Genomic DNA, 6,063 nt, shown 5'->3' with positions numbered 1-6,063 from the left:
GTGTAGATCCAAACACCAAATCGAGGCTTTCGCCCAGAGACATTCACCAACTCCAAGAGAGCGAGGGGAATGGCGAACACGCTCGACGACGCCTCCAAGAAGGGGAATGACATCCACAGATGCCATCACCGTCGGCCCGACAAAAGCCGAGCAAGATTTTCACCCGCGTGTGGCCCCTCTCCACACCTCCATGAAATTGGCAACATTGTTCAAGAAGCCTCACACCGCCGCCCCGCAGCACTTGCCGACGTAGTAGCAACGCCGAGGACTGACGACCAACCGCCCAACAGGGTAACCGCGGCCACACCACCAATGTTGGAAATATGCCCTAGAGGCAATAATAAATGGTTATTATTATATTTCTTTGTTCATGGTAATTGTCTATTATTCATGCTATAATTGTATTATCCGGAAATCGTAATACATGTGTGAATACATAGACCACAACGTGTCCCTAGTAAGCCTCTAGTTGACTAGCTCGTTGATCAACAGATAGTCATGGTTTCCTGACTATGGACATTGGATGTCATTGATAACGGGATCATATCATTAGGAGAATGATGTGATGGACAAGACCCAATCCTAAGCATAGCTCAAAGATCGTGTAGTTCGTTTGCTAGAGCCTTTCCAATGTCAAGTATCTTCTCCTTAGACCATGAGATCGTGCAACTCCTGGATACCGTAGGAGTACTTTGGGTGTGCCAAACGTCACAACGTAACTGGGTGACTATAAAGGTACACTGCGGGTTTCTCCGAAAGTGTCTGTTGGGTTGGCACGGATCGAGACTGGGATTTGTCACTCCGTATGACGGAGAGGTATCTCTGGGCCCACTCGGTAATGCATCATCATAATGAGCTCAATGTGACTAAGGCGTTAGTCACGGGATCATGCATTGCGGTACGAGTAAAGAGACTTGTCGGTAACGAGATTGAACAAGGTATTGGGATACCGACGATCGAATCTCGGGCAAGTAACATACCGATTGACAAAGGGAATTGTATACGGGATTGATTGAATCCTCGACATCGTGGTTCATCCGATGAGATCATCGTGGAACATGTGGGAGCCAACATGGGTATCCAGATCCCACTGTTGGTTATTGACCGGAGAGGTGTCTCGGTCATGTCTGCATGTCTCCCGAACCCGTAGGGTCTACACACTTAAGGTTCGGTGACGCTAGGGTTGTAGAGATATGAGTATGCGGAAACTCGAAAGTTGTTCGGAGTCCCGGATGAGATCCCGGACGTCACGAGGAGTTCCGGAATGGTCCGGAGATAAAGAATTATATATAGGAAGTCCAGTTTCGGCCACCGGCAAAGTTTCGGGGGTTATCGGTATTACCGGGACCACCGGAAGGGTCCCGGGGGTCCACCGGGTGGGGCCACCTATCCCGGAGGGCCCCATGGGCTGAAGTGGGAAGAGAACCAGCCCTTAGTGGGCTGGGGCGCCCCCCATGGGCCTCCCCCTGCGCCTAGGGTTGGAAACCCTAGGGTGGGGGGGCGCCCCACTTGACTTGGGGGGTAAGTCACCCCCCTGGCCGCCGCCCCCCCCCCCCCTCCAGATGGGTTCTAGGCCGGCGCCCCCCCCCCTCCCAGGGGGCCTATATAAAGGGGGGGAGGGAGGGCAGCAACATTTACAGCCTTGGGCGCCTCCCTCCTCCCCTGCTACACCTCTCCCTCTCGCAGACGCTCGGCGAAGCCCTGCCGAGATCCCGCTACATCCACCACCACGCCGTCGTGCTGCTGGATCTCCATCAACCTCTCCTTCCCCCTTGCTGGATCAAGAAGGAGGAGACGTCGCTGCACCGTACGTGTGTTGAATGCGGAGGTGCCGTCCGTTCGGCACTCGGTCATCGGTGATTTGGATCACGGCGAGTACGACTCCATCAACCACGTTCATTGGAACGCTTCCGCTCGCGATCTACAAGGGTATGTAGATGCACTCCTTTCCCCTCGTTGCTAGTATACTCCATAGATGGATCTTGGTGAGCGTAGGAAAATTTTAAAATTATGCTACGATTCCCAACAGTGGCATCATGAGCCAGGCCTATGCGTAGTTACTATGCACGAGTAGAACACAAAGTAGTTGTGGGCATTGATGTTGCCAATTCTTCTTGCCGCTACTAGTCTTATCTTGTTTCGGCGGCATTGTGGGATGAAGCGGCCCGGACCGACCTTACACGTACGCTTACGTGAGACAGGTTCCACCGACTGACATGCACTAGTTGCATAAGGTGGCTAGCGGGTGTCTGTCTCTCCTACTTTAGTCGGAACGGAATCGATGAAAAGGGTCCTTATGAAGGGTAAATAGAAATTGGCAAATCACGTTGTGGTCATACGTAGGTAAGAAACGTTTTTGCTAGAAACCTACAAACCACGTAAAAAAAACTTGCAACAACAATTAGAGGACGTCTAACTTGTTTTTGCAGCATGTGCTATGTGATGTGATATGGCCAGAAGATGTGATGAATGATATATGTGATGTATGAGATTGATCATATTCTTGTAATAGGAATCACGACTTGCATGTCGATGAGTATGACAACCGGCAGGAGCCATAGGAGTTGTCTTTATTATTTTGTATGACCTGCGTGTCATTGAATAACGCCATGTAAATTACTTTACTTTATTGCTAAACGCGTTAGCCATAGAAGTAGAAGTAACCGTTGGCGTGACAACTTCATGAAGACACAATGATGGAAATCATGATGATGGAGATCATGGTGTCATGCCGGTGACGAAGATGATCATGGTGCCCCGAAGATGGAGATCAAAGGAGCAAAATGATATTGGCCATATCATGTCACTATTTGATTGCATGTGATGTTTATCATGTTTTTGCATCTTATTTGCTTAGAACGACGGTAGTAAGTAAGATGATCCCTTATGATAATTTCAAGAAAGTGTTCCCCCTAACTGTGCACCGTTGCGAAGGTTCATTGTTTCGAAGCACCACGTGATGATCGGGTGTGATAGATTCTAACGTTCGCATACAACGGGTGGTAACCAGCCTAGCATGTACAGACATGGCCTCGGAACACACGCAATACACTTAGGTTAACTTGACGAGCCTAGCATGTACAGACATGGCCTCGGAACACGGAGGACCGAAAGGTCGAGCATGAGTCGTATAGAAGATACGATCAACATGGAGATGTTCACCGATCTTGACTAGTCCGTCTCACGTGATGATCGGACACGGCCTAGTTAACTCGGATCATGTTTCACTTAGATGACTAGAGGGATGTCTATCTGAGTGGGAGTTCATTGAATAATTTGATTATATGAACTGAATTATCATGAACTTAGTCTAAAATCTTTACACTATGTCTTGTAGATCAAATGGCCCACGTTGTCCTCAACTTCAACGCATTCCTAGAGAAAACCAAGCTGAAAGATGATGGCAGTAACTATACGGACTGGGTCCGGAACCTGAGGATCATCCTCATAGCTGCCAAGAAAGATTATGTCCTAGAAGCACCGCTAGGTGAAGCACCAATCCCTCAGAACCAAGACGTTATGAACGCTTGGCAATCACGTGCTGATGATTACTCCCTCGTTCAGTCCGGCATGCTTTACAGCTTAGAACCGGGTCTCCAAAAGCGTTTTGAGAAACATGGAGCATATGAGATGTTCGAGGAGCTGAAAATGGTTTTCCAAGCTCATGCCCGGGTCGAGAGATATGAAGTCTCCGACAAGTTCTTCAGCTGTAAAATGGAGGAGAATAGTTCTGTTAGTGAGCACATACTCAGAATGTCTGGGTTGCACAACCGCTTGTCTCAGCTGGGAGTTAATCTCCCGGATGACGCGGTCATTGACAGAATCCTTCAGTCGCTTCCACCAAGCTACAAGAGCTTTGTGATGAACTTCAATATGCAAGGGATGGAAAAGACCATTCCTGAGGTATATTCGATGCTGAAATCAGCGGAGGTGGAGATCAGAAAAGAACATCAAGTGTTGATGGTGAATAAAACCACTAAGTTCAAGAAGGGCAAGGGTAAGAAGAACTTTAAGAAGGACGGCAAGGGAGTTGCCGCGCCCGGTAAGCCAGTTGCCGGGAAGAAGTCAAGGAATGGACCCAAGCCTGAGACTGAGTGCTTTTATTGCAAGGGAAGTGGTCACTGGAAGCGGAACTGCCCCAAATACTTAGCGGACAAGAAGGCCGGCAACACCAAAGGTATATGTGATATACATGTAATTGATGTGTACCTTACCAGTACTCGTAGTAGCTCCTGGGTATTTGATACCGGTGCGGTTGCTCATATTTGTAACTCAAAACAGGAACTGCGGAATAAACGGAGACTGGCAAAGGACGAGGTGACGATGCGCGTCGGGAATGGTTCCAAGGTCGATGTGATCGCCGTCGGCACGCTACCTCTGCATCTACCTACGGGATTAGTTTTAAACCTCAATAATTGTTATTTAGTGCCAGCTTTGAGCATGAACATTGTATCTGGATCTCGTTTAATTCGAGATGGCTACTCATTTAAATCCGAGAATAATGGTTGTTCTATTTATTTGAGAGATATGTTTTATGGTCATGCCCCGCTGGTCAATGGTTTATTCTTGATGAATCTCGAACGTGATGTTACACATATTCATAGTGTGAATACCAAAAGATGTAAAGTTGATAACGATAGTCCCACATACTTGTGGCACTGCCGCCTTGGTCACATTGGTGTCAAGCGCATGAAGAAGCTCCATGCAGATGGACTTTTGGAGTCTCTTGATTACGAATCATTTGACACGTGCGAACCATGCCTCATGGGTAAGATGACCAAGACTCCGTTCTCCGGAACAATGGAGCGAGCAACCAACTTATTGGAAATCATACATACCGATGTGTGCGGTCCAATGAGTGTTGAGGCTCGCGGAGGATATCGTTATGTTCTCACTCTCACTGATGACTTAAGTAGATATGGGTATGTCTACTTAATGAAACACAAGTCTGAAACCTTTGAAAAGTTCAAGGAATTTCAGAGTGAGGTTGAGAATCAACGTGACAGAAAAATAAAATTCTTACGATCAGATCGTGGTGGAGAATATTTAAGTCACGAATTTGGTACGCACTTAAGGAGATGTGGAATAGTTTCACAACTCACGCCGCCTGGAACACCTCAGAGAAATGGTGTGTCCGAACGTCGTAATCGCACTCTATTGGATATGGTGCGATCTATGATGTCTCTTACCGATTTACCGCTCTCATTTTGGGGCTATGCTTTAGAGACTGCCGCATTCACTTTAAATAGGGCTCCGTCGAAATCCGTTGAGACGACACCGTATGAATTATGGTTTGGGAAGAAACCTAAGCTATCGTTTCTAAAAGTTTGGGGATGCGATGCTTATGTCAAGAAACTTCAACCAGAAAAGCTCGAACCCAAGTCGAAGAAATGCGTCTTCATAGGATACCCTAAGGAAACTATTGGGTATACCTTCTACCTCAGATCCGAAGGCAAGATCTTCGTTGCCAAGAACGGGTCCTTTCTGGAGAAGGAGTTTCTCTCGAAAGAATTGAGTGGGAGGAAAGTGGAACTTGATGAGGTGATAGTCACCCCTTCCGTGCCGGATAGTAGCGCAGCACGGGAAGATGTTCCTGTGGTGCCTACACCGACTGGGGAGGAAGTTAATGATGATGATCATGAAGCTTCGGATCAAGTTGCCACTGAACTTCGTAGGTCCACAAGGACACGTTCCGCACCAGAGTGGTACGGCAACCCTGTCCTGGAAATCATGTTGTTAGACAACGGTGAACCTTCGAACTATGAAGAAGCGATGGCGGGCTCGGATTCCGACAAATGGCTAGAAGCCATGAAATCCGAGATAGGATCCATGTATGAAAACGAAGTATGGACTTTGAATGACTTGCCCGATGATCGGCGAGCCATAGAAAATAAATGGATCTTTAAGAAGAAGACAGACGCGGATGGTAATGTGACCATCTACAAAGCTTGACTTGTCGCTAAGGGTTATCGACAAGTTCAAGGGGTTGACTACGATGAGACTTTCTCACCCGTAGCGAAGCTGAAGTCCGTCCGAATCATGTTAGCAATTGCCGCATACTAT

The sequence above is a fragment of the Triticum aestivum genome, chromosome 5D, assembly GCF_018294505.1.
Source record: "Triticum aestivum cultivar Chinese Spring chromosome 5D, IWGSC CS RefSeq v2.1, whole genome shotgun sequence".
Lineage (NCBI taxonomy): Eukaryota > Viridiplantae > Streptophyta > Magnoliopsida > Poales > Poaceae > Triticum > Triticum aestivum.
Note: the sequence above shows the minus strand (reverse complement) of the source record.